The sequence below is a fragment of the Protopterus annectens genome, chromosome 3.part0, assembly GCF_019279795.1.
Source record: "Protopterus annectens isolate FY-2018-M chromosome 3.part0, PAN1.0, whole genome shotgun sequence".
NCBI lineage: Eukaryota > Metazoa > Chordata > Ceratodontiformes > Protopteridae > Protopterus > Protopterus annectens.
Genome location: NC_056731.1, coordinates 588,469,775 through 588,479,774, shown reverse-complemented (window position 1 = coordinate 588,479,774; position 10,000 = coordinate 588,469,775). Strand labels below are relative to the sequence as shown.

The 10,000-nt window shown below is 41.6% G+C and overlaps 1 protein-coding gene across 1 annotated transcript in view; it reads right to left on the bottom strand.

The window, feature by feature from the left end:
- The window catches only part of EGFR (epidermal growth factor receptor), a 1,653,396-nt gene that overhangs the window by 136,437 nt on the left and 1,506,959 nt on the right, over window positions 1-10,000 (bottom strand). The window lies entirely within an intron of this gene.

Here is a 10,000-nt window from a genome sequence, read left to right as displayed (position 1 = left end):
AAGAGACTATTGCCATAGAAACATACATGTGATACTTGCATTTCTGGATGCCGAGTGGTGAATTTTTGCTTTCAACCCATTTACCAACTCTTTCCTTTAGCTCCCTTCAGTGTATCCCAACAAACCCATCACAATTAGAAAGTTGTTACCCACACACAGTTTTCTTTAGAGGAATTGGTATGGCATGAAAGAATGGACTGCACAATGTGATCGGCGCCGGGCATGTGAAGCTGTTACAGTGGAACCCATGTGCCTTTGTTATGTTACTGCAAAACCACTGATGAAATGCTTTATCTTAGGAAGGATTTTAAACATGCCTTGTTGAGTTTTGGCACAATTTTTTGGTACTACAGTGCGACTCTGGCTAGCAATGTTGTGATGTCAGCATGTGGATCACAGGCAGCATTTGCACATATACTTATAGGTAGTATTATCTTACTACATACTCACAGTTGAACTGCACAAAGTAGCAGTCATCTGTGCATACCCTACTGGTTGCTGGGCCTCTTTTGGAGACGTTAATGTCTGCATCTTTTCTGCTGAACAAGAACAAGGCATTGAGTCTTGTTTGGCTATAACAGGAAGAAATTACAGGAAAGCAGCAAACATGCTACCATTGTAGGAGGGATATCTCGTGTATATTTATATACATCTATGTATCTACACAAACCATTTATGTCCACTAGCAATATAGCTTAGAGGTAAAAATAATGAACTGTGAATTAGTTTGTGACAACCTGCTGAATTTATTAGGTTTTCCACTACCTCCTTTTGCAATCTGTGTGATTAAACAGTTTATGTAGCTTCCCCAGTGCCCCTCATCTACTCTGCATACAAGCAGTTTTACCTTTTAGTCCATATCTGTTTAACAAAGATAAATGACTCTTGTATAGTAAGTGTATTAAAAATGAAAACATTTTTCTTTGCCCAGCCTTTTGCCCTTTCAAAAGCAAGGCATTTTGCCTAGTCATATTCCACCTTGGATGATATGCTGACCTTGTCTGCTGCTACCCCTTTACTTGGATACCCACTACATGAGACTTATGAGGCTGAACAGGCATCTTATGTTGACTTATGTTGCTCAGAAAGGTTTGCTGGGCAGCCTGTGTTTGCTCACTTCTCTTGGACACAAATTATCTGCATGGTGACAGGTATAGGTTATCTGGTGACACTGTAGCCATCTGCAGTGAGGGAAAGTTCTGTAGCTTGGAAAGGGACTGTACCAGTATTGGAAGCATGTCCTGACCTTCTCTGTCTAGGCTGCTGCCTTGTAGTTTAACATACCTAATCTCAGTTCATCACCATCATTACAAAGTTCTAGAGCTTTCTGTAAAAATCTGCTCATACAGTTAAGCCATAAGCATGACAACTCAGTGATACTAATCACACAGGGACATTCTGTAACTTTTTTGATAGCAGCTATGCTCTCTGCTTCTGTCAGTATGTGTGGAGTACCTGGACCTATCAACCTTTGTCATCCTCCTTCTAGCCTTATTGCAGCTTGTGTTTTGGGGCCTGAAAATGATGTCTACCCCCCTCCCCTATTGACTTCCATTCAAGTAATGATTACATATTCCCATATTGCAGTGTATCTTCAGAGAATGTTATTAGGCTTGAGTGGAAGGTACATTGTCTTTCACATGCTATTTTGCATTCTCAAAACATGTTATTTGGATTGGGTCATGTCTGCACTACCTTCTTTCTACTGTCATGCCAAGTCATGTTCCTCTAACTACCAACCATTTTCTAACTCTTGATTGTCATCATAGAGAACGCACCCCAGAAAAGAAAATACCATGATACAGAGAGTAAATGTAGCCATCCTAGTAACTCATTAGTGAAGATTACCCTACAGAGGAGTATGTCTTTGGATTTTGTGTGTATACATGCTTGCAGTAATACTGCATATGCTTTTTCGATGGAAGGTGAAACTTCAGAAACGGAATCATCCATCGGAGGAAAAATATGACTATCCCAATGCATACAGGATCAAAGGTGTACTGCTAGCAGTAGAACTTGCTTCACAAAGATGTTCATATGGTAAAATTATGGGATGGGATAAAGTGATTTAGATGGGGACCATGCAGTCATTAAGAAGAAAAGAAAAAGATAACTATATGTATTATCAGATTTTAGTGGACCTCAGGAACATAAAAATGCGACAGATGACTACTGCTTTCTTTCAGAGTTGTGCGTGTAGACCTCAAGTATTTGCGTGTTTTTACTGAAACAATGAGAAGCTGCACTCTGCAGCTGAGCTTTTCAGGTACAATAGAAAATCTTTCACAAAGTATTTACAAACCACTAAGAAGGAAGGACTGTGTTTATATTCAGATGATTTAGTTACAAGTAGATCCACAAGGCATAGACAAGAGATACGCGTTTCTAAGTACAAGAAGTTTTTTTTAGGAAGTTTTCACTTATTGCTGAGCCAGAAAATTGCATACCAATGAAGGATTAAAAAAAAAAAAAAAAGATTCTGCAGACTGTTTATGTATGGAAATAGAAAGTTCAGGCATGTCAAGTGCTCATGTCAGAATAAGTGTTTATTTTGGCAGAGCTGGTATAACAAAGTTGCCTGCCATTTATTTGCTGAAATGGAGTTGCCAAGCTCCAGACTTGACTCAACTCACTCTTACTGATATTTCCTTATAGGGAAACCCCTACTTACACTTAAGCGTATTAGAACTTGTCAGAGATTTGGGATGCATGGTTAGGCTTAAAAAGGCCATTCAGGTCATTAGCCTAGTAAACATCTATGAAGCTATGAACCTATGAGAGAGAGAAGCGACATAGACTGTCACATCACAGTAAGAGGTCTGAATGTCAGTTGGGATGATTCCATGTAGACTTTGCATGTCTGACCCTTGTTTGTGTGGGCTTTCTCTAGGTGCTCTGATTTCCTCTCACATTCCAAAGACATGCAGTAGGTGTACTGAACACAATAAAATGGCTGTAGGTTATTGTGTGTCTGTGTGTGTGTGTGTGTGTGTGGTGGGGGAAGATGAAGAACCTTGACAGAGCTAGCTAACTGGTGATGTAAAAATTGACGCTAGATGATTGTTACTGTTGATGGTACACCCTATCCCCATAAGCAAAAATGTGAAAAAGGGTTAGATAACGGATATTCAAATAAATGCCCAAGAAAAATGGATAGAGGAGGTTCAGCAATTGTACAACAAGTTTATGTGGAAAGGGAAACGATGTGAATAGCAAAAGTGAAACAACAAGCAGATAATAAAGATGATAGGGAATCAACATATTTTTAAAAAGTATGGAACGGTGATAAATCTAGGACATGTATTAAGGGGGAAGAAGTGAAAGAAGGGGAATGGATTTGGTGAGAAGAGGGTTACATAAAGGGAAAAAAATAAAGGTGTATACCAGGAAAGTGAAAAGGGACACACGGGGTAGTGAAGTGTTTTCTCAGAATAAACCCCACAAATGGTATATACATGAAAAGATAATTACATACATTCTGGGAGAGCTAGCCAGGGGAATAGAAAGGAAACTAGGAGAGGCATTAGTGTACAGAAAGACTCAGGAGGAGGAGTCTGGACCTCTTTTGAAGAGATTCTACAAAAATATAGATAGAAGAAGGGGACTGGTTATTTCCCAAAGGGCTGGTTGTGAAAATTCATGGAGATGAGGCAAGCAGAGTTGGAACCATATGGATGGGTGCAGATGTAATATGAAAGGTAATGGGAAGTATCAAAACCGAAGCCAAACGAAACAGGAAAAATATTAACAGGATGGGAAAAGACACAGAAAGGTGGGATGGGGAGAATATATAACAAAATATTAACAGGATGGGAAAAGACACAGAAAGGTGGGATGGGGAGAATATATAACAAAATATTAACAGGATGGGAAAAGACACAGAAAGGTGGGATGGGGAGAATATATAACAAAATATTAACAGGATGGGAAAAGACACAGAAAGGTGGGATGGGGAGAATATATAACAAAATATTAACAGGATGGGAAAAGACACAGAAAGGTGGGATGGGGAGAATATATAACAAAATATTAACAGGATGGGAAAAGACACAGAAAGGTGGGATGGGGAGAATATATAGCAAAATATTAACAGGATGGGAAAAGACACAGAAAGGTGGGATGGGGAGAATATATAACAAAATATTAACAGGATGGGAAAAGACACAGAAAGGTGGGATGGGGAGAATATATAACAAAATATTAACAGGATGGGAAAAGACACAGAAAGGTGGGATGGGGAGAATATATAGCAAAATATTAACAGGATGGGAAAAGACACAGAAAGGTGGGATGGGGAGAATATATAACAAAATATTAACAGGATGGGAAAAGACACAGAAAGGTGGGATGGGGAGAATATATAGCAAAATATTAACAGGATGGGAAAAGACACAGAAAGGTGGGATGGGGAGAATATATAACAAAATATTAACAGGATGGGAAAAGACACAGAAAGGTGGGATGGGGGTGGGGAGAATATATAGCAAAATATTAACAGGATGGGAAAAGACACAGAAAGGTGGGATGGGGAGAATATATAACAAAATATTAACAGGATGGGAAAAGACACAGAAAGGTGGGATGGGGAGAATATATAACAAAATATTAACAGGATGGGAAAAGACACAGAAAGGTGGGATGGGGAGAATATATAACAAAATATTAACAGGATGGGAAAAGACACAGAAAGGTGGGATGGGAGAATATATAACAAAATATTAACAGGATGGGAAAAGACACAGAAAGGTGGGATGGGGAGAATATATAACAAAATATTAACAGGATGGGAAAAGACACAGAAAGGTGGGATGGGGAGAATATATAACTATCTGGGACAAAGAACAGTCCAGATGACACTGGAAAAGTTATGGAAAACATGGATAAGAGAGCATAGAGACAGGAAGAAAGGTTAATGGTGGACATTATAAGATTATTTAATAACATGGGTCCAGTTAGGGATGTTTATGTCAGAGTAGTACACAGATGATACAGAACTCCGGTAAGGGTACAAAAAGTCACGTGGCAATCAGTCATCATATTGCTGGCAGTGTGATATGGCAAATGAAGACCAATTACATATGTGGTCAACATGTAAGAAATTTAAACAGGCTTAATGGCTAGGAGAATTTAGAGGGAGATATTTCAGAGAGGAATTCTCAGTAATGGCAGTTCTGTCGTTCTGAAGTTGAATCCAGAGGTAACACATGACCTAAAGGAAAAAAGTGGAACTACAGCTGACAGTAAGGGAAGTTGGAAGAAAACAGCAGCTTGGTGAAAGAATGGTACATACAATAATACACAGAAAAGAGATCAAAGGTGTGGATTAATAAGGGGGACTAGGCAACAGAGTATGGAAGGATACACACTGAGGGAAAAGTACAGTTTTGTACCTACCATAAATGTAGATGTTCGAGTGCTAATACAGCTGCAGTCATAACTGATGGGTTCTCCTGCCATCAGGCGGGTCCTCGGTCGGCCGAATTCCAAAGTCTAGGTCCAGCATCGGTTGTCGTCGCTTCTTCCCTGACGTCAGTGCGACAGGGGTATAAAAGAACCAGCCGACGCCATTTTCTTCAGTTTTTCTTGCCCCAGATGTCAGGTGCCCCCAGAAGGAAGGCAATATATATAAATTTGTGTAATAATGCAGTGCAATATAATCAAAATACAGTAGTTGCAAGCAAATACATCATAAATGAATACCCCAATCAGGTTGTATGAGGATGTGTTAGCCTATAGGCCTGTCCCAAGAGGGGAAGGAGGGAGGGAAACCTGGACTGCAGCTGTATTAGCACTCAAACATCTACATTTATGGTAGGTACAAAACTGTACTATGTCCATCGTGCATACAGCTGCAGTCATAACTGATGGGTAGAATCCCAAAGCTAAGAAAGGGGTGGTAGGCACTAGGAGGAACTAGGAGGAGCCAAAATGCCCTGTAAGACTGCAGTGGCAAAGCCTGCTCTAGATTTGGAGTATAATGGTAGGTTGTAGTGCTTGGAGAAGGTATGCACAGAACTCCAAGTGGCTGCTTCCAAAATATCCTTGGCAGGAACTCCTTTGAGGAAGGCTGCAGAGGTGGCTGTGGCCCTGGTGGAATGAGTTCTAATGCCTGTAGGAACAGTTTTGCCATGAAAGGAATAGCAAAAGCGTATGCAGTGGGCTATCCATTTTGAGATTGTCTGTTTGGAAATTGGCTTTCCTTGAGCTCCTACCACATAGGACACAAAGAGCTGTTCTGATTTTCTGAAAGGCTTTGTTCTGTCCAAATAATAACGCAGTTGTCTGTGGATGTCCAAGGAATGTAGTAATCTCTCCCCTTTGTTTTGAGGATTAGGATAAAAAGTAGGTAAATGTATGGCCTGATTTAAAGCTACCCTGGATACCACTTTAGGCATAAAAGACGGGTTGGTTCGTAAGGAAACTCTGTCCTGATGGAAGATGATAAAAGGCTGGACAGCCATGAGAGCCTGTAGTTCTGAAACTCTACGAGCTGAGGTGATAGCCAGAAGGAAAGCTGTTTTCCAGGATAAATATTGCAAATCTGATGAGGCAGCTGGCTCAAAGGGAGGCAAGGTCAGTTTTTCCAGAATGAAATTAAGATCCCAAGCAGGTATTGGTTGTTTCCTTGGAGGTCTTAAATTCTTAGCCCCTCTGAGGAACTGCCTTAAGAGAGGGTGAGAGACCAAAGGTGGATCAGTGTTGTATTCTGCAGAAATGGCTGAGGCATGGATTTTGATGGAGGAGAATGAAAGTCCACTGCTTAGCAGCTCAGCCAAATATTGTAGTATTTGAGGTAAATTCAGATTTCCAGGATCCTGGTCCTTTTTCTCATTCCAGACACAAAACCGTTTCCATTTTGCGGAGTAAGCTTTTCTAGTTGATGGCCTTCTGGCCTCCAAAATGACATCCTGCATTTCCTTGGACAGTAGGGCCTGTTGTGATGCTAAGGCATCTTCCATGCGGCTAGATTGAGTGTTTTTAGCTGACTGTGAAGAGTTTTGAAGCTGTGCTGAGTCAGAAGAAGAGGCATTAGAGGCAGGATCCATGGTGGAGACTGCGTCAGACTCCTCAGGAGTGGGTACCAATTCTGCCTTGGCCAGTCCGGAGCAATGAGAATCATCTTTGGTCTGTCTGTTCTGGTTTTCAATAGAACTTTGGGCAGCAGAGGAAGAGGTGGGAAGGCATAAACTGTCATTGATGTCCAACTGAAAGAGAGAGCGTCCACTCTCCAGGCCTTTGGATGGAAAATCCTTGAGCAGAATTTTGTCAATTGATGATTTTTGTGGGAGGCAAAGAGATCTATGTCTGGCCTTCCCTATTCTTGGATTATTTCTGTAAAAACTTTTGGATGCAATTTCCATTCGTGTGGATCTGTCATATTCCTGCTTAGGTTGTCTGCCAGTGTGTTTTCCTTGCCTGGCAAGTACTGTGCTTGTAGTTCCATTTGTAAGTCCATGGCCATGTTCCAAAGTGACATGGCCAGTCTGCATAGGGGGTAAGAATGTGTTCCTCCCGGTTTGTTTATGTACCACATAATTGTGGTGTTGTCCGTTCTTATCAATAGTTGACCTGGTTGTAGGAGGTCCTTGAAAGTTATAATAGCATTTATTACTGCTAGCATTTCCTTTTGATTGATGTGAAGGTGCTTTTCTTTTTGGGACCATTTGCCCTGAATGCACCGATCTGTCATGTGCGCCCCCCAGGCGTAGTCCGAGGCGTCTGTTATGATGACTTGATTTGCTTGATGCTTGCTGAATGGAAGACCTGTGTTTGTTTGACATGCTTGAGCCTGCCACAGAAATTCCTTTTGCAGACATGGAATTAGTGGTATTATTGTTTCCAAACTGTGGCTGTGTTGAGACCATATGTTTTTCAGGTACCATTGCAGTTTCCTCATATGCAGCTTTGCACATGGGATTAGTAAGATGCAAGATGCCATGAATCCCAGAGCCTGCAGGATTTTCCTTGCAGTCAGCCTGGTGCAATTTGCTAGTGTTCTGAAGTATTGAATTAGTTGCCCCTGCTTCTCTGGCGTGAGGTAGGCCATCTGGGTGTTTGTGTCCAAATTGGCACCCAGGAAAATTATCTTCCGAGAGGGTATTTACCTTGATTTCTTTTTGTTGACTGTGTATCCCAGAGAGTTCAACAACATTATTACATAAGCCAGATGTTTCAGAAGAATGTGCTTGCTGTCCGCTTGGATCAGGCAGTCGTCCAAATAGGGGTATATTTGTATCCCTTGAAGTCTGCAGTAGGCAATTACTGATGCCAGGCATTTCGTGAATACTCTGGGCGCAGTAGATAAGCCAAAGGGCAATGCAGAGAATTGATAATGGGTTGAACCTGCAAGAAATCTGAGGTACCTTCTGCAATTGTGTCTGATTGGGACATGCAGGTATGCCTCCTTGAGGTCCAATGTTACCAGCCAAGACTCCTTGCCCAGCATGGGAAGAAGTTGCTGTAGAGTGAGCATCTTGAATTTTGATACGAGTAGAAATGTGTTTAGGATGGATAGGTCCAAAATAGGTCTCCAATCTTTTCCCTTCCTTGGTACCAGAAATAGCCTGGAATAAAAACCTTGACCTTGTTCGTGCGTAGGTACCTCTTGAATAGCTTTCATGTTTATGAGATCTGTAATTTGCCTTTGTGCCTCTGCCCTTTGATTGTGTGGCAGGTTTGGCATGCCTCTCATTTTTGGAAGGGTGTGAAAATGGAATTTGTATCCTCTGTTTATAATGTCCAGGATCCATTTGATCATTGTGACAATATGCCAATTTTTTGAAAATAATGCCAGCTTTCCTCCTAAGGGGGCTGCCATTTGAGACTTGGTTGGCATGCAAAGGGGAAAGTCATTGGGTTTGCTTTCTGAGATATTGCGAGTTATCCTCACCACCTCTTTGTGTAGGAGCTTGCCATTGTCTGCCTCTAAACGATCCTTGGGATTGTCCTCTGCCCCTCGGGTGCCTGTATCTGCCTCTTTGGGATCTGTCCATGGCAGGAAAGGACCAGTTTTTGGAAGGCCAATTTCTACTAAAACGTGGGGGTTGTACCTGTAGAAAATCTTTCACAGTTTGCATTGATTTAGCCATTTCCTCCATTTTCCTTAATACCTCCTCAGCATTAGCACCAAATAGTACATCCTTTTGAAGAGGGGCGTCTAGTAATTTAGCTTTGACATGATTAGGCAAGGCTTGTTCCTTGAGCCAGGCATGCCTACGTATGAGTGATCCAGTAACAGCAGCTCTACATGAGGCCTCAAGAGCATCAAAACCACATTGTAAGGTATGCTTACCCACTTGTTCTGCACTATGTATCAAATCCTGCAACTCCTTCAAGTCTGGTTGTTCAGGTTGTGACATTTTACTTTTCAATTGTGATAACAAAAACTGTTTGTATTTTAGCATATGGAACTGACAGTTTAAGGCCCTCATGGTTAAGGTAGCCGAGGTATATACCTTTTTTCCCCACCTTTCTAAGGATCTGGAATCTCTCTTGGAAGGTAATGGATTTTTAGCAATGGAGGCCTTAACTCCCTTGGGGCCCTGTGAGATGGTATCTGGGTCAGCAGCATGGCTTTTGTATAGAAATTGGTGTGAGTCAGGAACCCTGTAGTACCTGTCAGGCTTAACTGGAGCTGGAGGTAGAGAGTCCGGGTTAAGGCAGGCCTCCGAGTAAACATCATCTAGGATGTCCAAGACAGGAGGTATAGCCAGAGGCCTGTGCTGAGGTAGCAAGAGAAATTCCCTAAGCCTTTTCTTGGAATCTGAATAATCTTGGCCTTCCTAGTGGAAGTGTTCCCTTAAGGTATGCAAAGTTTCCCCAAATGAGTAATCCTCAGGGGGGGATACAGAAGGGATGGACTCCTCCGCATCAGAATCTTCAAAAGGAGAGTAAAAATGTTCCTGATCATCAGAGTGCTCTGAAATAATGCAGCCCTGATCAGAGGAGGGGTGGGGGCTGAGAACCTCTGATAAGAGTAATTAAATCCTCAGCCATTTTA